The following is a 26,403-nucleotide window of genomic DNA, read 5'->3' as shown; positions in this document are numbered from 1 at the left end:
AAGAGAGAGATTACATATTGATAATGAGATTGATTTACCAAAAGTACAGAACAACCGTAAGTGTTTATGCAACTGGCAACTCAGCTTCAAAACACAGCAAAAACAGAACTGAACACTTTTTTTGTTGTAAGCTTCTAAGTTCCTCAACAGGGATTCTTTTACTACTGGAATTTTCATGGATGAGAAGGATTTGCTGTATAATATTTAAACCATTAACACACGTACTGTTTTTGTGAAAACTCTAATTTCCAACGTTAATGCATTAAAGAGTATTAATTAAAATATTTACTCAAGAAATACCAACTACATACCAAACACTTCATATATGTTATTTAATTAGCATAGTAACCCATGCTGCATGTAAGAAAACCTGGACTCAATAGGATTACATACTTGTCCAAGGTCACACAGTAAGGAACATAGCCAAGATTTGAACTCAGATCTGTTTGCCACTGAGCCCGTGATGTTTCCGCCACATGGGGGCTTGAAATATATACATATTTTTCATAACTATTATTTTGGTCTCCATGTAAGTGATAGTCATCCTCTCAATCAGCAAGGAAGTTGTATAGGACAGGAATGCCACGTGTTGGTTAACTGCTCTTGCCTTAGAGAACTACTAAAAATGACCCCATTTATTTTTGGTGGGGACCCCATTCAGTGGGAGGCACAAAGACTAGCAGAACCTAACGACCTACAAGAAACTGAAAAATTTTCAGTAAAGCATACTCTGTAATTTCAAAAAATCTGTATTCAACACTGCCAGATTATAGGTTGTTAAATGAATGGATAGATGATACTTCTGCAGCTAAACAATAATATTATGAGGATTTAGTGTGATTAATTTATGTGTTTAAAAAGCTAAAGTGGTGAGATTTGTGGAAGCTGTTGGTTTCTGGAATTGATAAAATCTTCCTACTGTAATATTTCCGTGACCTTATTAATTAACCAAGTTTTAAAAACTTGTTCTAGTAAAGGAAGTAGAAAAGAATCAAAGAAACACAGGAATCACATTGGTTGAAAAAAGTGGAGTTGAAATAAAAGGTATATGTTCTGATCGCAACCATAATTTAAAAACTATTTTGAGGATCATCAAAACATCAAAACCTATGAAAGTCATCTTCATATTCATATCTCAGACATGTTCACTCTTTAAATTTCATGGAATAGAGCTGGCAGAATTGAAGTGTTGCTAAGGAAACATATCAAGCACAAACATAAAAAGCATAACAGGTTCAAAGGTTTCTGGGGAGTTATTACAAAGACATAAAACCTGCCAAATAATTGGAACAATAAAAGTGGAAAATTAATTTCAAGCAAGACTAGACATTTCAACTAACTGTTGAAAGACTTTTGAAGAATATATACGTACTGGGAAAAAGAGGTGAGGACTTTTAAAGATCCAGGTGGTTAATTAATGAAGACTGAAGCCAAATGCAAGCGTTAGGAATAAAGCAGAAAAATTTGGTTTCTGGTTTCACAAAGGGGAATTTGCTTCAATCAAATTTATTAGTAAGAAGGATGAGGGTTCAGAGAACAGGCTCCTTGAAGCGGGTGAAAAATGGACCAATATTCTAAGCTTTGAGATTTGATGTGTTTCTTGGTCCACGTAAAATAAAACCAGGGTGTTAAAGGAAGTAGAGACAGAAATAAGAGACCCTTTTATGAACAGTTTTACGAGCACACTTAGTTCTGGAGAGACCCCCTAGGATTAACCAGTAGGATGGAATTATTTTAGAGGGTCTGGGAATGTACCAAGTGGCTTGCATACCAGTTGACATCACTCATAAGAGAAGTGTTAAAAAGTGTTTTGAGGGTCAAATGAAGAAACACTTGGAAGCTTACTTGATGAAAGAATGCCAACTGACTTTTTCAGATGGGAAAGAGATGCTTCACTTACTTGTCAAAATGGCAGAAAGGTATTATTCTGAGGCAGGAAAGAGGTGTTATAACACATCCTTTGCATTTTGATAGTGGGCAATTTATTGAAATGCTTTTCTGGGGTTAAAATGATCCTTTCTCTTAAAAGTGGCATAATGGGAAAATTGCTAGATTGAACTGAAACTTGCTAAATTGGAAGAAGCAGAAGTCATTTGTCAGTTGAAGCATTGCTAGTTCAGAAAATCACTGTCTATCTCTAGAGGACTTTATTTTGGCGGCCGTGGGAACAGCCTCTCCTATTTAGACATTTATGTAGAATTCCTCCATAAGCACTGTGGGTATAGGCTGACTCCTATATACATGATATGTGACTATAAGTTTCAAAGACTTATTTTTGAATAAAATTTCAAAGCTAAGGGAAACTTAGTCCCATCCAAGACATCACCTTGGCAGGCTCTATACTCATTTCAGAGATGCTGCCTTTGGACAAGTCATTCTTGGAATTTCTCTTGTGGAATCGTCCCTCAAGACCGTGGCAAACTTGAAAAATTATGTTTAACAGTGAAAATTTTTCATACTTTGAGTGAAAATATTGTATTTGGGAAAGATCCAAAGAAATCAGAGTCTCATCCGGTAAAGAAAGTGAGTGATTAAAATGTTACTAATTTAAAAAATAATTGAAGTGTAACTAGCAAGTAAAGAAAGTGATATTCTTTTGTGGCTTGTAACCTGGTTTTCAAAGTAATTCCCAAAGCATTTTAAATATATTTTGATCAGTGAGGTATGTTTGGGACAAAAGATTCTTAAGGTGACTGCCTTGAAAGCTAATTTTAGAATGAGTTCCAGTATGCTGGCTAGAAAGCCAGTCTCATGGTGTTTATAGTTTTAACTTATAAAGAGAGAGAAGTAGAGGGTAATGATGTCTAGTGAAAATTTCTTGGTGATTTTAAGACATGGGAGCAATGCATAGTTAAATTTTTATAGAAAAATAAAGAGTCAAGTTTTTGCTGTGGTGTGCTGCATGGGAAAGAGATACCTACCAGAAGGCCAGACTTGAGGCCATGTGAACTTGGATCAGTCACTTTGACAAACAGGAAAGGTGGGGAGAGAGGAATCAATTAGGAGTTCGGGATTAACATGTACACACTACTATATATAAAACAGATAATCAACGAGGACCTACTGTATAGTCCAGGGAACTCTACTCAATATTCTGTAATAACCTATATGGGAAAAGAATCTGAAAAAAGAATGGATATATGTATATGTATAACTGAATCACTTTGCTGTACACCTGAAACTAACACAGCATTGTAAATCAACTATACTCCCCTATAAAATAAAAATTAAATTTAACGTCAAAGTAAAAAAATATTTAAAATTAAAAAAAAAGAAAGAAGAATGGGAGAGGGAGGAAAGTAAAGAGAGGGAAAAAGTAAGAAGAAAGAAAAGGAAGGAAAGGAAGAAAAAAGGAAGGAAGGAAAGGTAGGTGGAAGAAAAGGCCAACTCTTTCTTCATCCAACATAACATAAATTTGAAATTAGTGGAGTCATAATTAATGATGGTCTGTCATATCTAACAAAACCATCAAATACAAGAAAAACAGAGAAGGAAGTGTCAATAAATAGCAGATTCTCAAGAGTGACAATTTTCAAGCACACCTGCTTATCTGCATATGTGCCTGTAAATATGTTCATTTATCAAGACAAAGCTCATTTTCCCAGTCTGTGCTATTGTCCTCTATGTGATGGACCATGGGAGTTCAGGATGTCCTTGAAATGTGCTTGTTCTAAGCAAGTATGAAAACTACAGCTTACCCGGGCCTTAGAAAGACTGTTTCACACAACTGGATTAAAAAGTTTAACACACACAAAAAATGGGGTTATGCCTACTTTTGGAAGAAGGGCCAAAATATTACTGTCCAAAGTGGAAAGCATGCAAGTACACACATGAGAGAGCAATTGTGAGGTTCAAATGAGATATTGTATGAAAAATCACTTGAGAAGTCTAATGCTTGGCAAATATAATTTCAGAGAAAATATTTCGTGAGGAAAAATTAGAAGCATATAAAGACACTGGACTTCCTTCTGCCTCCTGACTTCCTTGAAACATTAAGCCGTTGCTTTAATTTTTGCATACACAAAACATGAACGTTGTCACAATTTTTCTACATGTAAATGAAAGCAAAATAATACTTGCCTTCCAGTGATCACATGGAAATACCAATGAAGTGAATATTTGCAGCCACGCCTGGAAATGAAGGCCCTGTGTAAAGTGTAAGTTTATTTCATGTGAAGGGGCTTGGCAAGTGCCTGGCACATGTCCAGGTTATAATGCGTACTATTTATGATTGGTGTGACCTTGCAGACATTGGCGCACAAGGCTGATGCCACAGAAAAGCCAGCTCGTTTCATCTGACAGAGTCCGGAATCTATTTTTATTTACTTATTTATTTTTTTAACCTTTATTAAGGCTTCAGTGTACCAAGGAGGTAGACACACTGCACGCTAGACCATCACATGTTAGCAGTTCTCTCTCTCTATCCCATGGAATGTTTCCAAAATGTCTTGTCCATTTTTTTTCTGAAGCCAGTGGTAAAGGGCTAGAACTACAGTTTGATGGGATGAGAGCAGGAACTCATACTTCAATTCACAGACATTTCATGAAGTGTCCAACTAGTTATTGTGAGAAGTATTTGCCTCTTGGTCCTGGTAGAAGTATTCTCAGTGGATGTATGTAAGAGAAATAGCCTTATTTATATATTTTAAATCTATTTTGTAAATAGATTTACATTATTTATGCATTTATTTGGGTAGAGGGAGGGTATTTGCTACATTTGGCAAAATTTGGGCAATCTCTGTTAGGTGGAATCCAATCCATGCCAAGAATGACTGGCTAGAAGGGTTGGAAGAAGTTCAGATGAGATGTTAGCCTGGTTGAAGCCCAAACTCTTCTATAGATAAGAGGGTAATAAAACATGTTCATGGGCCAGTGTGTTTATAGATATTTACTTGCCTAGCTCACAGGGTTAGGAGTTTATATAAGATAAAGACGAGCTTAATGATTTTAAAGACAAAGCTCCATGTTACTATTCTGTTTAAAATTTAAGGAATGTAGGGGAATTTGTGAGGGTAAGTATATGTAATCCAGGAAATTGTTTTCGAGTTAACTAATGGTGTATGCTTTGTGCAATGTATGGAGAAAAGGCATCAAGGATAAATTTGTGATTTATAAGGCATAAATACTATTTTAATGCTGTAGGTTTGAATTTTAAAGGCTTTAAATTTCATTTTGATACTTTAAAACATTTTTAGAAAAAAGGCAACATAAAAATAATAATGGTGACTTAAAAAACAGCATCAAGTGTATACTTTTGTCCCTGGGAGACTAATGAGAGGAGGTGAAGAGAAGATACTTATCTAACTATTCAAGGAGATGAAGACATAGGAATGAACAAAACAGACAAGGCCTCCATACATCTTATATTTTTGTAGGGGAAACAGACAGTAAACAAATGGCAAGTCAATATGTAGTATGTCAGAGGGTGTTAGAAAATACTTGTGGAGAAAAATAGCAGACATTGCAGTTTTAGGTTGGTGGGTGGGTAGGGATTGTTACATTTTATATAAGGTGATCAGGGAAAACCTCAGATCAGAGGTCTGAACACCTGTTAGGTGCCTCACAGATAAGGGTTCTGAAGGAGCTGAGGGCACAAGCCATATGCACATGTGGGATAAGCCATTCCACACAAAGGGAAGTGAGTATGAAGACTAAAAAAAATTTGATACATTTATATGTTGTAAGATGATTGTCATCTTAGTGTACAATTAGGACCTCTATCACATTACATAAGTATAAGTTCTTTTCAGTGGTTGTAATAATTTCTAGTCTCTTAGCAACTTGGTGATTATAATACAATATTGTTGTCCATATTCTCTATATTGTGGACTAGATATCTAGGACTTATTTCCTACTTGTTGCAAGTTTGTGCCCTTAAACAACATCTGTCCCATATCCCACCTTCCCTCTCCTGCTGACCACAATTTTACTCTCTGTTTCTAAGAGTTTGGCTTTTTTAGAATCCACATATAAGTGATATCACACAGTATTTGTCTTTCTCTGTCTGACTTATTTTACTTAGCATAATGTTCTCAAGGTCCATCCATGGTGTCACTGGAGTATGCAGACTTTAAGTCAAGAAAAAACTTGGCCTGTTTTAGGAACACACAGTTGTTTAAAAAAATTTCCTGGAGTGTTACATAAATTAGTGCACATGTATAAATAGTACCTAGGCATGCCTGCCTCTAGGTCTGTTGTTGAATGTGCATTCTTCTTTATTAGGGCACCGGAGAAATGGGCTTTCATAGAGAAATTCTGTCCTAGTTCTATTTAGGGCTTTTTCTTTATTCATGGACCTAGTTCTTTGCTACACACTGATTTTCTTACCATAATACAAACTGTTTTTGAGTACTTAGTATGTGCTGAATATAGTGCTAAGTTATGTACACACATATCAATGATTTTCTCAGTCTTTTTTGGCCAAGAAATCAAGAGTTTTGTTTTTTAAATTTAAAGGAAAATTTAATTTGTATTTTATATTGGAGTATAGTTGATTTACAATGCTGTGTTAGTTTCAGGTGCATATCAAAGTGATTCAGTTATACATATACATATACCCATTTTTTTCCAGATTCTCTTCCCATATAGGTTATTACAGAATACTGAGTAGAGTTCCCTGTGCAATACAGTAGGTCCTTGTTAACTGTCTATTTTATATATGGTAGTGTGTATATGTTAATCCCCAGCTCCCAATCTATTCCTCCCGCCACCTTTCCCCTTTGGTAACCATAAGTTTATTCCTGAAGTCTGTGAATCTGTTTCTGTTTTGTAAATAAGTTCATTTGTATCATTTTTTAGATTCCACATGTAAGTGATATCATATGATATTTGTCTTTCTCTGTCTGACTTACTCCACTTAGTATGATAATCTCTAGGTCCATCCATGTTGCTGCAAATGGCATTATTTCATTCTTTTTTATGGCTGAGGAATAGTCCATTGTATATATGTACCACGTCTTCTTTATCCATTCCTCTGTTGATGGACATTTAGGTTGCTTCCATGTCTTGGCTATTGTAAACAGTGCTGTAATGAACATTGGGGTGCATGCATCTTTTTGAATTATGGTTTTCTCTGGATATAAGCCCAGGAGTGGGATTGCTGGGTCATATGGTAGTTCTATTTTTAGTTTTTTAGGGAACCTCATACTGTTCTCCACAGTGGTTGTACCAATTTACATTCCCACCAACAGCGATGGAGGGTTCCCTTTTCTCCACACTCTCTCCAGGATTTACTGTTTGTAGACTTTTTGATGATGGCCATTCTGACCGGTGTGAGGTGATACCTCATTGTAGTTTTGATTTGCATTTCTCTAGTAATTAGCAACGTTGAGCATCTGATTTTCTCAGTCTTGAAGGCTGAAAGTCATCGAGGTTAAGTTGTCCAATATCAAAGCCAGCGAGTGGCTGAAACAGAATTTGAACTTTGTTTCTCAACTGATGCCACATTGCAAACAAATTCACTGAAGCTCAGATTGAACTTGTAATTTTCTTGTATTTAGTATCATGTACAAACTGAAAAAGAGATCTCCTTGTCTACAGTTGTTAAAAATTTAGCTTTTACATAAACTTCATTAATTTCTGTAGGTATACCTTTTCTAAATTATATTCTTTGGAAAACTATTCCAGAAGATTTTAAATAATTTTTATATGAAAAGTGGTCCCATGGCCAAATAATTTTTAGAAACACTAGTTTATATGAAGATAAATAAGCTATTTGAATGCAGAGTTTCTGAGTCTTTAAAATGCTAATGTGCATTGAACATCTGCAGGAAGTAAATGTTTTCAAATTATTTTATCGTAGAGGGGCTGTTGTGAAACACCTAGTAATATCTCAATGAACTAATTTATATAGAGCACAGTTTTGGAAATGATGCTTTAGCTATTTCAGTTCCTATGAGCTACTACCCAGGTGCATTCAATGCAAGGGGTTTACGATGTTTCCGTGAGAATGCACTCTGGTTACTGCTTACAGCAAAATATTTTCTTTCCTGTGCTGCCCCAATTTGAAGGAACTCCTATAACTTGAATTTAGGTGGTCAAATATAATATCCAGGGTGAGTGACATTTAGCTTTCCCTCCAATATTTAGAAATCCCTTAGTTTTGATGTGTAGGTTATACTTACAAATATATCTATCTCTTTTATTCCTTCTTACTCATTTTCAGCAGCTGGGAATAAAGAAGAGATAAAGATATGTCCATTTTCTTCTTCTTTGGTGTTGGCTGTTTAACTGTTTCTTGTCTCTCTTTGCTCAGCTAGGTCTTTGCTACCTGATTCGAGAGTCCTTCAAGCAGGACTATCCTGGTCTCATAGGTAACATCACAGTTTACTTCGAGAACAAACACTTATATCTTTGGCTTGTAAATGAGCCTTCTGTTCATCGGTGGTACCTAGCTTGGGCTTTGGTGTAATTTAACAACAGAAGAGAGGAATGTGCAGGCGACATTTCCAAAATGTACTACATCCTTTTCTTGGGTTCCTGCTCTCTGGGGATCCCAGTTAGCTTGGGAAGCCTTAGTTTCAAAAAACATTTTTTCACTCTGCAGAGTTTCTCCAACCACGAGGTCAGCAGAACCTGAGATGGTGCGCTGGATTACCGTTCGTTTATTTCCATTCTGTTACACGTTTTCTACAAGTTAAGAGTTCCTTGGGGCTAATACTATTTGTTAGCGCAAGTTGGCTCATTGTTTCTGGGCAGACTTCATTTTCCATTTCTCCAGCCTCTTCTTTAGGAAGTGTGACAGCTTCTGCCACCCCTGGTCTTTCCTCTTGTGCTCCTGTGGCATGGTGTCCTGTGGTTGTGCATTGTGTGCCACCTGAGAAGCGACACCTGGGCACAGCGTACTGGGACCCTAGGGCCTGGGGAGATTTCCACAGGTCCATGTGCTTTCCCTTGCACGCATCTTCCGGGAATCAAACCCACAATGTACTACTGGTAGGAAACTTCTGTTCATTCTCCTCAAGAAATATATGCAAAACCTGGCAGTCTCTTCTCTCCCTCACATTTTAAGAGTGATTCACACTGAGGTGGTGAGGGCTGGATAAGGTCACCATGGGCTGACACCTTTCTAGAAATGGTAACTGTTGGCAAGACCCCAGCAAGGGTTCGATGAAGCAGCCCCTCATTGGCAGGAACTTCAGGCAGCATGGGTGTGGCCTCGGACTCGGTCAGCTGGTCCTGCTGGCAAAGCTCTCATTGGCAGCAGCTTTCAGCCGACTAGCTCATAGCCAAGTCCTCTCGGTGGTAGAGGGTGACAGTGCAGAGAGTCACCACAATTCCTTCAGAAAACTTCCTCCAAGTCCTCTGAAGTCATATTGGCAAAGCAAGTCTATGCTACCCTGCTCTCCTGTCCTCCTACTCAGGTCCCTTTCATTCATAAAACTGTCCAGTTTTTGAGCTGGAAAAAAAAGAAGTCTCTAAGCTCAACTCCTTATTTAGTAGCTGTGAGACGTGGGCCTCAGAGAAGTGCCCTGATTGCTGTGTTACGTAAGGAATCAGGGCGCAACCAAGGCTGGGAGCCTTTTACCTGCCCCTCCCCCTGCAACTGCAACCAAGTCCAAGGCCATTTCTACCAGTTGCACTACCTCAAAACTCTGAATGTGAGCCCTGCCACATCAGTTAGGGTTCTTTGCAGTAAGCAAAGGAAAATGACTGACTAAGTCAAACAAGGGAGAAGACATATCCTGGGGATATAACGGATTGCTTAGAGAATTAAATGAAGATTTGAAAAATCAGGCCTTAGGACAGACAAAACTTGAGAAGCTGCAGGGACTTCAGCCTCAGAAATCTGACGTCCAAACCTCTGGGTGCTGCTTTTGGACCCTGTGGGTGCCCTTTTGAGAGTGGAAATGTCCAGAGAGCATCTGATTAGTTGATCTCAGCTCCTGTACCCACCTCTACATGTGTGTTTGTATCTGAGAGAAAGAGAATTTGTATTTTTATTTTGTGAGGGTGAGGAGGGTGATTTACTGTGGTTGACAACCCCAGCAGAACCACATGACGTGAGGGAGGGTCAGTTTGCCCAGAAGAGGGATGGAGGGAGGTAGTGTCTGCTGGTACCCGAAGATGAGGAAGGAACGCTGGAGGGAACCAAACCATGAACTGTGTCCTACTGATGCTTACGCGGATGGGGTTAGAGGGGATGCTGGCCAAGATGCTTCCTAGCTGCAGTGACCCTCTCTCCTGTTTCTTCCTTTGCCTCTCTTCCACTTCCTTCTCCCCTCGGCTCCTCCTTACGCCTCCTCTCAGGCTCTGTCAACACAGAGCAAGGTGCCCCCTCACCTTCCTGCATTACCAGTTTACTGCATCTGGTAGAAGGTGGGTGAAGAGGAGGGTCGGGAGGGTGTGCTGGGCAAGTATAGATTATACTTTTAAAAGTCGAAAGCACAGTGATGGGATGGCCTCAGTAGATTCCTGCGTTGTCAAGTGCTTGCATGACCTCCCTCTTCCCCTGCTTCTCTCTCCAGGCTCTTCAGAATAGCAGATGGAGAGTCAGACCCAAGTACTGTCTTGTCACTCTGTTGCCACTCGAGTTGAGAAGCAATTTTGATTTGAAAACATATAGCAAACAGGGACATTACTTAGGTAATGGGAGCACAGCCTGTCCCCGGTTTACCAGTGGGTCAGGTTACTCTCTGATGATTGGGATGGGTTCCTTGGTGACTGAGCTTAGTGACCCTGAAGATGCTGAAAATACAACTGTATCTTCAGCTTGGTGTGCAATACAACTGTAAACCTGGATTTCTATTCATTTGATGACATGAGTAACTCTATTCATCTATCACTTTCAAAAGCACAAACTAGGGTAGTGTTCTGGCCTTTGTTAATGAATTGTTAAATAATCACTATTATTATTTAACTAAAATTTAAACTCTTAGCAAAATAGTGTATTCATGAACTATTTACAATAGCCAGGTCATGGAAGCAACCTAGATGCCCATTGACAGACGAATGGATAAAGAAGATGTAGTACATACATACAATGGAATATTAGCCATAAAAAGGAACGAAATGGGGTCATTTGTAGAGATGTGGATGGACCTAGAGACTGTCATACAGAGTGAAGTAAGTCAGAAAGAGAAAAACGAATATCATATATTAATGCATATATGTGGAATCTAGAAAATGGTACAGATGAACCGGTTTGCAAGGCAGAAATAGAGACACAGGGGTAGAGAACAAACGTATGGACACCACGGGGGGAAAGCGGTGGGTGGTGGTGGTGGGATGAATTGGGAGATTGGGATTGGCAGATATACACTAATATGTATAAAATAGATAACTAGTAAGAACGTGCTGTATAGAAAAATAAAATAAAATTCAAAAAAATAGTATATTCATTAACCCTAAGATAATGTTTTAATGCTTAATTCTTTGTCTTAGTAAGATTTAGAAAATCTAATAATAAAATTCTTAAAAAATTTTTTTTTGGGAATTTCCGCCACGTTTATGGTTGCATGGTACGTGGGTGCTGCTGTTCGCGGATTGGAATATAACAGGCACCAGAGGATTCCTGCTCTGTCCCCTGGTCCTGGAACTTGCGACCAAGGTTGGATGTCCCCATATCCTTGTTTAATGGAGAGAACTCAACCAAGCTTCGTTGCTGCTAGCCCCCAAAGCATTTGATTTGTCTGTGAGAAGCTGAAAATCATCTTTTAGAAAGTTGCACTTCGATTCTCTGCCCCCTACCTGCAAATCCCTTAATTATGCTGTAGAAATTGGGGCTTTTTGATTGGGGCATGTCTCTCACAATCTGGTGCTGATTTAACTGCATAATGACTTTCTATTTCACTGGTATTCGAAGCTTTCCTAAACTTTGGAAGAGCAGCCCATACCTTGGGCTAGGCCCAGTCACTCTTCTCTCTCTCTCTTTCTCAAAGACTGTTATGGCATCAGGAACCAAGAGAAGTGGTTTTCTCTTAAAACAGTGTCTCCACAAAATACCAAAGCAATGAATCTGCTGATTGCCAAAGCCAGATATGTCAGGAAAAAAGATGAGGGCGGTAATAAGCAAGTTTCTCCTGATTCTGCCCACATGTTTGCAGCTGGAGCGGCTAAGAAAAGATAACAGATGAATCCTCTGAGTAAAGAGGACCTCTTGCCACCTGTGAAGAACATTATTCAACTCCCGACAAACCTTTGAATTCAGAGGAGTGGGATAAACTTAAGGTAGATTTCAAAGAAAAGGCTAACTTTGAAAATTGGATCATTTCACAGATGGTTAAATGCCATATTTCTGTAGATGTGGCCAAATCTGTGCTGGCCTAGGTAGCTGCAAAAAACAATGGTATTGTAGGCTATGATTTGCTGGTCAAGTATTTGTATCTCTGTGTTTTTCATAAGCAGACATCAGAAATTATTGATGTCTATGAAATCATGAAAGCCAGATAAAAGCATTTAGAATCTGGAGCGATTAATCCATACAGACAGATGGAGGGAGGCCTTGGGGCTGTTAGAGGACATCAAACAAGTCATGATTCCTTAAAAAAAGGACTATAGTGACTGTATCCAGGGAGCCCTATTTCATCAAGATGTAAATGTAGCCTGGAATTTGTATCAAGAGTTGTTAGGTCATGATATTTTTCCTATGTTGGAAACATTAAAAGCCTTCTTTGATTTTGGAAAAGACATGAAAGATGATCGTATTCAAACAAACTACATGACATTCTTTTGTATCTAAGAAATAATCAGCTATATCCTGGGGAGTCATTTGCACACAGTATAAAAGCATGGTTTGAAAGTGTTCCTGGAGAACAATGGAAAGGACAGTTCACCACAGTCCAGCAAACTGGTCAGTGTTTGGGCTGTGGAAAAACTGTAGAGTCTATTCACCTGAGTTCAGAAGAGTATGAATTTCTCAAGGAAAAAATCATGAGGGATGTGATAGATGGAGGTGACCGATACAAAAAGACAACACCTCAGGAACCTGAGATTTCAGAACTTTGTAAAATACTGTCCTCCTTTTGATATTGTCGTTGATGACCTCAATGTTGCCAAAATGTTTCCTAAAGCTCGTGAGTCTCAAGTTCTCTTGGATGTGGTCTCTCAGCTAGCCAAGCAGAATCTTCAAGTGCTGGTCCCGGGCTGGAAGCATATGTTAATGCAGAATTCCTGGTGGAGGAAGGATGATATGGAAAAGGTGCAAAAGCAAGCCAGCTTTTTTTTTTTGCTGACAACTTCTCAGAGGATGCCGTTCCTTCTGTATGCCACACTGCACTCCGGGAACCACTGCAAGTTTATCACAAAAGATCTGATGTGGGACCACAAGGCCTGTGTTCCTGATGCCAAGACCCAATGCCTGTTCTTTAAGTGGCAGCAAGGACATCAGCTGGCAATTGTTTGTAGGCATCCGGGATCAAAAATAACTTTTCAGCATATTCTCATCTTTGACACCATGTGCAAACAACTGGAGACTCGTGGCACATACCTTACGATGAGGACCTGGTGGAAAGATATTCCTACGAAGTGCCAACCAAATGGCTTTGCCTTCACCAGAAGACATAAAGACTCTTACCCCCATGCTAAACTTGTGTTTGGGTGTCCTCCTGGTTGGCATCAGAGCTCTTAAGTTAACGCTTGTTTAGAGTATTGCTTCTATCCTGTTTGTCCTGTTTGGTCCAGTTGGTTTGCATATCAATAAATTCATTTTTTAATTAAAAAACAATTTGTGGGGGGACTTCCCTGGTGGCACAGTGGCTAAGAATCCACCTGCCAATGCAGGGGACACAGATGCAAGCCCTGGTCCGGGAAGATCCTACATGCCGCGGAGCAACTAAGCCCATGCACCACAACTACTGAGCCTGCGCTCTAGAGCCCGCAAGCCACAACTACTGAGCCTGTGTGCCACAACTACTGAGCCTGCACTCTAGAGCCCACGTGCCACAACTACTGAAGCTCACATGCCTAGAGCCTGTGCTCCACAACAAGAGAAGCCAGTGCAACGAGAAGCCCGTGCACCGAAACGAAGAGCAGCCCCCGCTCACCGCAACTAGAGAAAGCCTGCGCACAGCAACGAAGACCCAACACAGCCAAAAATAAATAAATAAATTAATTAATTTAAAAAAATATATATCTAAAAAAAATTTTTTTTTGAAGACAATTTAAAATTTAAAGGAAACAAAGTACCTGTCTAAAGAAGAACTGTAGTGGGCTGCTTAGAAAATTCTCAGCTATTCTGAATTGCTCTCCTTTAAAGTATATCCCATAGAAGAGACAATACTGACCAACTTTATTAGACCTATATGAAAATAGGCCATGATTTTTACCTTTTTTTCCTCTGTAAGACTATATGGAATATTTGAGGAGAAGATTGCCCTCTGCCAAGAGGAATATGAATGACATGGTAGAGTATTATGTAGGTAACACATTCTATATTAAAGTCTTATATCCCTTTAAATATTTTATAAGGTTCAGTAAAGTGTATTCTTTTGGGAATTGGAACATTATGAAGTACCTAGAAGCAATCCTGCTTGTCAGATCAGAGAGCTGAACATTAACTTTTTGAATGCATTTAATTATCTGTGGAAGCATTTAAACACAGTGGACTTAGAAAATGATAACAGGGAAACAAAATGTACATATTTTGATTTCTTCTTTTTTTTAATTGAGATAAAATTCACATTACATAAAACTCATCATTTTAACCATTTTAAAGTACACACTCCTGTGGTTTTTAATATAGTCACACTATTGTGCAACTACTGCCACTAATCCTCAAACACTTCTACCACCCCCCAAAATAAACTCCACTCCCAATGCTTCCCACACCCATCCCCTGGCAACCACAGATTTACTTTCTGTCTCTATGGATTTGCCTAATCTGGACATTTCATATCAATTGAATCATACAATATGTACCCTTTTGTGTCTGGCTTCTTTAACTTAATATAATATTTTCAAGATTTATCCAAGTTGTAGCATGTATCACTACTTCATTACTTTTCATGACTGAACAATATTCTGTAGTATGTACATTTCATTTATTCATTGATCAATTGATGACCATTTGAGTTGTTTCCACTTTTTGCTCTTATGGTTAATATTGCTGTGAACATTCATGTACAAGTTTTTGTGTGAACATATGTTTTCAGTTCTCTTGGGTATATACCTAGGAGTAGAATTGCTGGGTCATATGGTAACTCTATCTTTAACTTTTGGAGGAAATGTCAAATTCCACAGTGGCCAAACCATTTTACATCCTCACCGGCAATGTGTGTTCCAATTTCTCCATAATCTCCCCAACATTTATTTCTGTTTTATTTTATTTTAGTTAAATTATAGCCATCCTGGAGAATATCTCATTGTAGTTTCGATTTGCACTTCCCTAATAACTAACTCATGATGTTGAGTATATATTAATTTTGCATCTACACCTTTATGCAAATGAAGCAACAAATGTAACTGAACAGAAAACTCAAGCAGTGTATATAAATTAACATTTGATGCAAACATCATGTCAACATGCTGCAGTTTCTAGTCTGTAACACTTATGTGTATATCTCCTGTAGACCTCCAATTACATATATGTACAGATACATATGAAAATAGTCTCATTAAAGCGGGCCTTAGTGTCTGGGATTCTCAGCTGACTGTGACACAGACCTGAGTGACTTTCTGAAAAGAGATGGATCTTTCTGGAGTTGTTGGAAGCCATCTCAATACTGAACACAGGAAATGTCCTGGACATAAAAAGTGGACTTGATGACTGCATTCAATAACTTTTTATGCTCTCTTTATAGTTTTTCCCTTTCTTCTCTTCCTGACTGGGTGTCGACTGTCACCTGACTTTTCTTTCTGTTCTGACTGTAGCTGTCCACTTTCAAATATGGACCCTGAAGCTCTATTCTAACAATCTGTTGAAAAGTTGTTTAAAATAATAGCAAATAGATGCCAAGTGGTTTCCTTGATAAGATTACATTAGGGCTTTAGAAGATGGATTATGCGATGACTGTTTTGACTGTTTAGTTATTTCTCCCTTTCTGTTACTAGTTTATTTTTGGAGACCTGACCCCTTGTATTTCATTGCAAATATTCCAATGAACTTAGTGTTTAAAAACACCTACTCGTGTGGACCTTTGACAACTCACGCTTTTATGAAGCAGGCTTTTTAGACTATAAACCAGGAGTATTTAACTAGGGAAAATTTCAGACAAGGCTAAGATGGTCTGATGTCCCAGCAAACATTTACTGTGGTGCTACATAGCTGATCTGATGTCTGTCTTGAGTTCCATGAGCCTTATGGTGTTAATTACCACTTTTAGCAGATGTTTGTTGACAGTTAATACACTCAGTTGCTACTTGTTCTTTTCAGAAGTAATTATAGATCCTGGTTGCACTCTTAAATTAACAGCACATACAAGAGCTGTTCTCGCCTTTTAACCACTTACACCCCCCAGGCCTCCCTAAGATGGATCTGAGTTGTGATAAATGTTACTTTGGGGCTTAGGGTAATGCATTTTCCTATCCATGCATACCTGTAACTACCACATTAAAATAGGATACAAACACCTTTATTTTTCCTTACTCAGGTGTAAACAAGTCACTTATGTAAGTACTACTGTTTATCTTGGTTGTTTTGTTCTACTGCCTCTTTGCTATGGAGAGTCTGTGATGTCTATAGAGTCAGTTTTGGGAAGGTTCATTTTTTTCTCTGAAGAAAAATGGTGCTGATGAATGATTTAAGGAAACTGTATTTAAATATCATTATTTATAGTAAAGCTACTTTGTTTTATCCTACACCATGGTCAGGCTAATACTGCCTGATATTTTGTTCCTACCCTCCACCCCCTTATCCAGAAAACTACCAGCTCTTATTGTGATGATGGTGGAAAGAAATGATAATGATGCTTTGACTCATTAGTTCTCCATTTAATGAAGTCAGATAAAAATGGTAAGTAGCCCAAATCACGTCTAAACAATTTAGAAAGTGTTATCTCCAAGGGAAATAAAGTCCTTTGGCAATAATTTACAAGTTGTGTGGAGAAGTTGCTATGAATAACAGATTGGCAAATGAAAATTTTTCAAATTTCATATTTCGAAATTTGAAAAATTTTCATATTTTCCAAAGGGTTACACCTCCTCCCAGATTTCTACACATCTGTTTCTTTCTAAAGTTCACCTGATCACATGCACAGATTTCAAAGTATCTATGATTACTAATCTCGTTTGATCTAGAAGGTGCATATTGCCAAACACAAGGATTGGCAAACATCTCAAAGATGGAAGGTCTGAACAAGGAGTGAGTATGACTTGGAGGAGACTTAGGAAATTATAAAGTCATGCAAAAATAATGAACTTGAAGAGTGGGTAAGAGGGAAAGGCACCGGACTGAAGAAATATTGTTACCATGCACAGAGAGAAAGAGAGAGAGAATTGCAAGAAGGGTGAGATGCGAAAGCATTATTGTGTGTGGGTAGACGTAGGTGAAAGATGAGAGAAAACAAGTTTCTCTTAACTGAGTTGTCCGTCATTGGCCTAAACTGGTTCTTGGTGTTATTAAGAGCGAAGGCTGACTTCTTAAGGAATTTCCCCCCTGCCCCCGATATTTAGACCGAAGTTTGTTTCTTTTTAAATTTATCTTCCATTTGCATGGAAAATTCATATCATCTAGTTATGTTTTCTTTATAAAAGCTTGAAATCTTTGGGAACAACATTTCCTTTAAAGAGTTTAGTTATTAATAAAAAGTAAATAATGAAACAGTTACTGTTTCTTAGACAGTTTGATAGCTTTTTCCAAGTATAAAAATGTAATCTAATATTGTAAAGCCAGTGTAAATACATGTACCAGACATCAGCAGGATCTTTGCTTTTACTGAAATGATACTGTGTGTAACATTGCCCTCTAAATCTACACCACTGATTGTAACTGCTAGAGCTAAGGCTATCTCTAAGGATTCATTAGAGTTTTAGGAAGGCAGTATATTGCACTGGTAAAAGTATATACTTTGGCATCAGACAGCCTTCAGTTCAAATTCTGATTCAGTCACTCTCTATCTGTATCTTTGGGCACATAGTTTCCTTAAACCTTCATTGCCTACTTTGTAAAAAAAAAAAAAAAAAAAAAAAAAAAAAAAAATATATATATATATATATATATATATATATATATATATATATATATGATGCTTGTAAAGCATACACAGTTCCCTCTGTATGGTGACTGTTCATAAGTATTTGTATTATGATGACTATTATCATCCTTTGTCTTTCCTCTTCTGTTATTTAAAAATAATTAGTAATTCTCATCTTTCCCTTTTCTCATCTGCTTCTCTTGACACGTCTTTCTTCTCATTCATATATCATTATTTTTTTAAACATCTTTATTGGAGTATAATTGCTTTACAATGGTGTGTTAGTTTCTGCTTTATAACAAAGTGAATCAGCTATACATATACATATGTTCCCATATCTCTTCTCTCTTGCGTCTCCCTCCCTCCCACCCTCCCTATCCCACCCCTCTAGGTGGACGAAAAGCACAGAGCTGATCTCCCTGTGCTATGCGGCTGCTTCCCACTAGCTATCTATTTTATGTTTGGTAGTGTATATGTGTCCATGCCACTCCCTCACTTCGTCCCAGCTTACCCTTCCCCCAACCCCATGTCCTCAAGTCCATTCTCTAGTAGGTCTGTGTCTTTATTCCCGTATATCATTTAGCAGGACTTTAGATGGAATAGATTTATCAATTTTAGAACCACAGGACTTTACTCTAGATGTCTGGCAAAGAAAGGGGAGCTGTTTCTATGGAAAATATCACCAAATTTCAGTCTCAACTATTGTTTCATTCACAGTGACTGATATAAAATCAAAACTGAGACATGAAGAGAAGTAGACAAATATGATTCATAATAAAAATAAAAAATATGAGCACACTCACAGAGATGTTGGAATTAGTAGTTTTTATACTGCACATATATTATGAATTCAGAATTTGCTAATTAAAGTGGACCTTTAAAAAATAATTAACCATATAAATATTATTTGGAAGCTGTTTACCTAAAAATTACATAAACAAAATATCTAAACGACAGGTCTAACTTTTAATAATAATATTGATAGTAATAATAACAATACTTGAAGACTAAGAAACAATAGTCTTTTTAGGAATAACACTAGTTGTAATATAATTAACAATACAGTGATATATAAGCACAAGAAAATTGTATAGAATCTCGTAAGAGGTTCTGCCACTTTCTATATGTATGATCTTGGGAAGGTCTGGCTACCCTGGAGCCTCAATTTCCCTATGTGTAAAATGGGGATAATAATACCTGCCCCCAAAAACTGTTATGATGATGGCATCAGATTGCATTTGTAAGTAATTTAATAACAGGAACAGGTACACACACTAGATTTAACCAATAAAGTGAAAATTAACCTTTCCACTGAAATGGGGTTATAAGAAGTTCTATTATTTCCATCTTGATTTACTTAATCTCTCTATACAGTTGAGCAGTCCTAAATCAGCAGTTTACTTGAGGAAAACTTCAATGGAAAAGTCATTTCTCTGTAACATCACCCATTAACACGAGGTTGCAGCTCTGGCTTTTCAGTGAGGCTTTGCTATTGATGTTATTGATTATTAGTACACGCTTTTTCCATATTAAAACCTATTTATTATTTTCCCAACATGTAATCTGTTTTGGTAACTGAGGTGAATCACAAAATTTTTGAACAAGAAATGAGTTTCTACATTCAATTTCTTAAACTAACCAGGCACTTAGCACACAACTTTAATGAAGTTATTTGCCTAGAGGCAAATCAATAATTAATTTCCCCACTCAAAAGCTATGACTTGGGTGTTTCCCTTAAAGCATGCCAATTCAAAATAGAAAAGCCAGACTATAAAAAGTATATATTTATTGACAAGTTGGAAGATGTTGCCAGGCTTTTTTATAAGCTCTCTGAAGATTATTGCTTTATTTGAAAAGAAATTTTAATTACCCTTGGTCAGGATGCTGAAGTCTTAGCATTATATTCCTACTTTGTAATACACACCCAGCTCACACTGATAATTTCCCCGTAGTTGTGGTGATTAGGGAGAATCATAACAGACAGTTGATCAACTTGCTAGGAGATGACTACGATGGAAAGAACGGCTTTGAATTATTCTAGTTAATTTAACCCGTATACTTGAGAGAACCAGTGATACGGGTTGCTATGAAGTATTTGCTAATATAAAATGATAAATTTTAGCACATGTTCTTAACAAACCTGAAACTGAGCTGGGAGAGTGAGGAAAATTCGACTTGTATTCAGTTTAATTTCCAAAACTATGAGTTTATCTGAAGTATCATGCTAACAATTATTTTCCATCTGTTCACTCTGTTCTGGCACCACTGGCCTCCTCTCTGTTCTTAAATAAGCCCCGGAGCCTTTGCACTTGCTACGGCCTCTGCCTGGCCTGCTCTCCTCCCGTAAAATTGCATTGGCCCATTTCTTGACGTCCTTCAAGACTTTGTTCAAGGTCGTTTTCTCAGAGTTGCCTCCTCTGATCCCTATATGTAAAATTATACACCCCAGTCCTCCCAATCTCCCTTAGTCTTCTCTGTTTCTTTCTAGAGCACCAATCTAATTATCTTCCGAAGCACTATGTATTTAGAAATACTTATTTGTTTATCGTTTTCTCCTCTCTCCCATCAGATGTAGACTCTAGGAAGCCAGGGAATTTTACTTGTTTTATCCAGTGCTGTCTTTCCAGCACAGAGAATATTGTCAGATACCTAATGAAAACTGAATACACATTTGTTGAATGAATGGATAAATGCTTTAATAAATAAAGAGAGAGATTCAATGTACTAGCTTGAGCACCTGGAAATGGCTCTAATTGATTATTTGGCGGCTTGCCTCAAACCTGGACTCATCAATGGAATGTGCCTGATGAAGTTAAAATGCCAGAAATAAATTGGTACCTTTTTTTCGGCCTCGTGGTGTGGATTGCGGGAGTTCCCTGGCCAGGGATTGAACCTGGGCCATGGCAGTGAAAGCACCAAGTCCTAACGACTGGACCACCAGGGAACTCCCAATAAGTTGGTATCTTGTAGAAAGATAAATCCAAAGAATTTAGGGAGATTTGGTATTTCGCAACTTTGTTCCTTAAGGGGATAATAGAAAACACTTCTAGACATTAAGAAACTCATTGGTGAGGGGAGTGCAGCATTAGTGAAAAAGACTGCAGTGGTTACCATCTCTAGGAGGGGATGAGACCACCATGTGCATTGGTAGCCTTGGTCAACTGAGGGCAAATTAGCAGCGCTTAATTAGCCAAGGAAGGTGGTGTGGTTCTGTAATAATCACCAGGTTGAGAGTGTTAATAATAAAGTTTGACACGCAGAAGACTTTGGAAGTGGCTAACTGATCATGGGGGATTCTAGGACTGAAATTGATGATATCCTACTAAGGTCCTACTTAAAAAAATCTCTAGGTTTGGCAGTGTCCTGAGTGACTCACTACAATGGAAATTCACGGTCCCTCCCACACTTGCCTGACCTGGACTCAGATCATAGACTCAGAGCTCCTTAAATGAAGGGAAAGATCTGTCTCACTGAGGAAGAACCCTGCAGTAGTCTCAAGTATATCTTCCTCTAGTCGTTTTCTAATATTTTATAAAGTGTGTATTACTGGTGATTAACTTTCTTATTTGATATAGGTAGCAGATCAAAGTTGTGACTGACTTGATAGAGAAGGACTGACTATCCCTCAGAGATAGCGATGGTGGCTGAATGATTGTGGGTATTCACTTTTGGGGAGAAGACGCACCTGCTTTAATTTGGAATATAGATATTTTCTTTATGTCAGGTACGGACATGCTATTGTTGCTATTGCTATTGTTGCAATTATATGTATAGGAAGAAGGTTGTGTTTGGATGGAAAAGTCTACAAGACTGGGTTATTGATGGTAGTTAATCACTACTGATGCTCTGTCAGCAACCACTCCTATCACGCTCCAGCCTGTGTTCTATATCAATCATTTTTGAGTCTCACTGCAACTCCTGTCTCTTGTTTATGAAATTTTTCCACTCTCTGAAGTCTACAACATATAGTCAATACTACACAATTTAGTCCTTAATTATATACTGTCTTTTTCTTAACTAATTTTATATATAAGTGCTTCTACCCTGCTTGATATATTATTTTAAAATGAGGATATCTTATATTCTCTTTTGTACCATGCTCAATGACCTCTGAACTGTTAATCTAATGGAACTTCCATTTTCATAGTATCTCTTTTAATCTAATATTTCACACTCATTTATAATTTAGACGAGCAAAGACTCAACTCAATCATAGCAACTCAGTCACAAAAGCTTCGTTATAACAAACCAAATAGATAAGTCTTGACACTCAAATTCTGAAAGTCTGGGAAAATTAAAATGTATCAGCCTTTCTGATAAGAGATCAAAGTACCCATTCTTTATTTTACGAAAGCAACCAGCAGAGGGAGCAAAAGAGATGTTTAAGTGTCCTTGTTTCTGCTTGCGGAACTTCCAGGATGGTTGCTCTCTAGAGCTAGGCTATGTTTTTAATATATATTCCCTGTAATCCCAAGGCAGAAATTCTGCTTTATAATTACCATGCACCTGTGAAGTCAGTTCTAAGAGATTCTACCTACAGGATTTCTTTCTACAATCTTGAGTCGCATGAAAACCTCTAAAGCTACTAGGTGAAAACTCAGGACTAAAATTTTAGGCCTTCAAAACCCTAGCTAGCTTAGGAACTACATCAAAGGAATTTTGAATGAATAATAAAATTAGCTTTCGAGCTATTACTTAGGATAAATGATAATAAATGTTTTCTATGATCTGTGTTGTCTAAAACTTTTGAAGAGATTTTCACACATACTCTACATTGGAGATTTTACTACATTCACAATAAAATTGTATTTATATTTGATCAAGAAAATAAATAGAGAAGGTCCTTCTGAAAAGAATCTTTCAAATATATGTATTTAAGTATATATGTATACACATGTAGTACCTATACTATACGTAATGTGTCTACATTCCCACTTAAAATGTCTGCCAAAACATTATAGGCCAAAAGAGCTTCTCATTACCCTGAGCATTTTGGTTTACATAATTCTGTCAAGTATAATGATGAAGAAGGCCAAAGACTTGTGTGCGGCTTACAACATCCCTTGCAAAACTTTAGGAATGTCATTTCTTGAATTCTTTGGATGAGTTCAATATGAGGGCTCCTTGGATGTATAAGATCTAGTTTCCCAAACTGTTCCTTGAATTTAAGAAAGTTATATTAAAGTACAGTCACAGGGGAAGTGAAGAAGCAAAGAAGAAGAAAAATCTGTGATAATGCAAAGCTAATGTGAGTTTAATGTAAATCATTTTATTCATCTGCTGAAGGATATCAGAAAAAGGAAGCATTTAATTTTTAAAGAGAAGATAATGATAAATAATGCCTGTGTAGTTTCTCTGTGTTGGGGATGTATAAACTCTTATATCAACAAAATATAACACGAACTTGGGACTTTCCAGATATCCTGGCATGCTGGACATCTTCATCATTTTAATAATTTTTTACTTTAGGTAGGATTATGTTAGATTTAATTATTTGAGTTGATCTTCAAAAAACAAGTCATACAGAGATTCCTCTGACTGAGACTAATGAGATTATTTTTATGAGGGAGTAGATTGGATAAGTGTGTGTAACTGATCAACAACAGAAATAACTTTAATATTTGCTTCCTCAAGGAAGAAACAAACTTTCCTATTACTGTGAATGTCTTTTTTTCCCCTGTTGTCTCTTTCTATCCTGTAATGAATTAGTTTTTATTAGAATGTGGTTATCCTTGTGCTGGAGGTATAAAATCACAGGGTAACCGGACCTCTATGGGGGATACCTTTTCCGTCTTCTGGCTGGGTAGCTGGGTTGTGCAACTCATGGAAAGAACAACGTTAAGGCTTGAGAAGAACACTCCACGGAGAGTTTTGTAAGATCATCCAGAACAGAAACAAATAAACTAATGACGGCATTCTTTTCATGAAAGACACTAATAAAGCAAAGTTTGAAAACTCAAAGTCAAAAAGCATCTTTTACTTTAAAAGAATTTAAAGCCCTAGGGAGATCTAACTGCCTGGTACTTCTTGGTTAATGTAGGTTAAAGAAGCTCATTGTTTTAAGTTTTTTTGTGGAGTTGGCATGGATAATATTCGAACTTGTTGAAGTGACGCAAAGATTGGGAGAAGGTACCAGAAAAAAGGTGGCCTGGTGTGGTTCAGTGAGTTGGCTTGGATTAGCAGTCCGGAGATGTCAGTTCTAGACCTAACTTTATCACTTAGTGATTGACCGTCCTTGGCCAGTTCAGCACATTTGTTTCCTTACCTGCCAAATCTCTTACCTCTTCTTACAGGATAACATGATCAGATGGAGGAACTTTGAAAATACCTATAAAAATATGAGCTATCTTTATAAAAATTACTTGTTGATATTAAAAATACTCAAGTAGATGAGCATTATGGCTTTTTAAAATGCATTTTTATTATACTCTAGAATCTATAGTTTGAAAATAATAAAACTTAACTAGGAATATGCCAAAGTGCTCTGATCTTTGGGAATAAGATGGAAAAAATGCAATATTCATTAGAACCTTTATAGTGGTTAGGGAGATGACCTTAACAGGTTATCAAATTCACAACCTCGCACAATGGACCAAGTTTAAGCCAATTCAATTAAACGAGATTTTCCATTGTTTACCAAGACGACCACAGCCAGCCAGGACTCCATTCCAATACAAGCACTTTCAATATTATGCAGTCCTGTCTTATGTAATTCTTGATTCTCAGGCCATACTCACATGGGGATAAAAATAGAATCTTATGATTGTTGCCAATTGGTATTTCTCTGGCACTGTTCCTACTCCCTACGTGAGAACTCTAGACCACACTTATACGTCTACTAAATAGTTGTATGACATCCTTCAGATGTATGTCATCTACCATCAGCAAATTTATCCTTCTAACCACCCAGTGGCATCCTCTGTTCTACCTTCTTTCTCTCTTACCCTGACTCCTTATAGTAGGCTCACTGCCTTCTGGTATTAAAAAACAGCAGCTTTGTTGCCAATGCTGCCCTATGGGGATGATTCTAGAAGCAATAGCGTCTGTGCCCAGGCTGCCGTGCCTATCGCTGAGCGTCTTGATGAATCTGTTACAGCATCAGCCGCCAGTGTCTCCTACTGTGGGGGGTGAGACTGGCCCCAGTGCTGCCGCTGCCTGAGTGCTGCAAGTCTGTCTCAGCTGTTCTTGTTTTCACTTGTTCCTCCGTGGATGCTTCCACACTCTGGTACTTGGCCGTGAGCCTGCAAGCTCTGGGATGAGGGGAATAAGAGTGATTGACATTGAATTGTCCTCCTAGTTATCTATTCCCTTTGATTCTGGCATATCATTCGTGAACCAAACATGCTCAGTTCCTTTTCTCTGTACGTTTTACCCAAGGAAGGGTTTTAATCTCCCATGTAATACTCCCTACTAGGCACCCCGTAGCACCCTGCTAGACACAGGTGAATATTGTTTAGGCTTAAACTGATACACTTACTGCGCCCCAAGTACCCCAATAAAAGCTCTTGATCATGCCAACTTTGAGCCTTTTCCCTTAGTTTGATTCTTAGAGAGGACTCGTGTTTATATTAGTACTTCATATACTTACGGGTCATGGACAGCCCTCTCATCCGTCATTGCTGCAAAAAAATATCCATCTCAATGTTTTTAAGTAAGGGTGTTGTTTTATAGACTTTTATTTATCTTTGTGGTTGTAGGCTTGAAGGCTTCTTCAACGTATTCACAAAGTAGGACACCTTATTCTAAAATGTAACCTCTCTCTTCTACAAGGTTTCTTTGCTCGTCGAGCCTAAAAGATGAGATGAAGCATTATTTATGGGGTCCTAACATAACCCCTGCTCTCCGTATGCCTAGTGTTATTGGATTCACATGAAGCATGCATGCCTTTTAAATGATGCATAAGAATGAAGTGTTATAGCAGGCTCCTGGTTTACCCTGGCTTGTAGTTTCCCGAGAGATGCCAGAATTGGCCAAGGAACTCCTTTTTAAAAAGATGGAAAAAATTCCATGGAAGACAAACATAGATCACTTCAAAAATCATTTTTCTCCCATTTCTCTTTGGCTCTTCAGTCCATAAATATCAAAGCCCACTTTCAAAAGGTACACATACCATATTTATATTGGAATATAATAGCAGGGGTTCTGAGAACCATTCAGACATTTAACAAATATCAGTTTGAAACAAATGATTTTATTCCTGGCTGGATAAAATCTCCAGTAGTCATCAAATTTGGAGGCTTCTCTTAAAGATGATATGTCAATTCACTAATATATGTCAGAAAGCAGATTGACATGTTTTGTCAATATATTTTAGTTTCCCTAATTTATCTTAGTA

At 37.7% G+C, this 26,403-nt stretch overlaps 1 pseudogene; it reads left to right on the top strand.

The window, feature by feature from the left end:
• Positions 1-11,774: 11,774 nt before the first annotated feature.
• Positions 11,775-13,503, top strand: LOC103010418 (mitochondrial ribonuclease P catalytic subunit-like; annotated as a pseudogene).
• Positions 13,504-26,403: the final 12,900 nt, after the last annotated feature.

Source organism: Balaenoptera acutorostrata, chromosome 14 (genome assembly GCF_949987535.1).
Source record: "Balaenoptera acutorostrata chromosome 14, mBalAcu1.1, whole genome shotgun sequence".
NCBI lineage: Eukaryota > Metazoa > Chordata > Mammalia > Artiodactyla > Balaenopteridae > Balaenoptera > Balaenoptera acutorostrata.
Note: the sequence above shows the minus strand (reverse complement) of the source record. Positions and strands in the feature narration are given on the sequence as shown.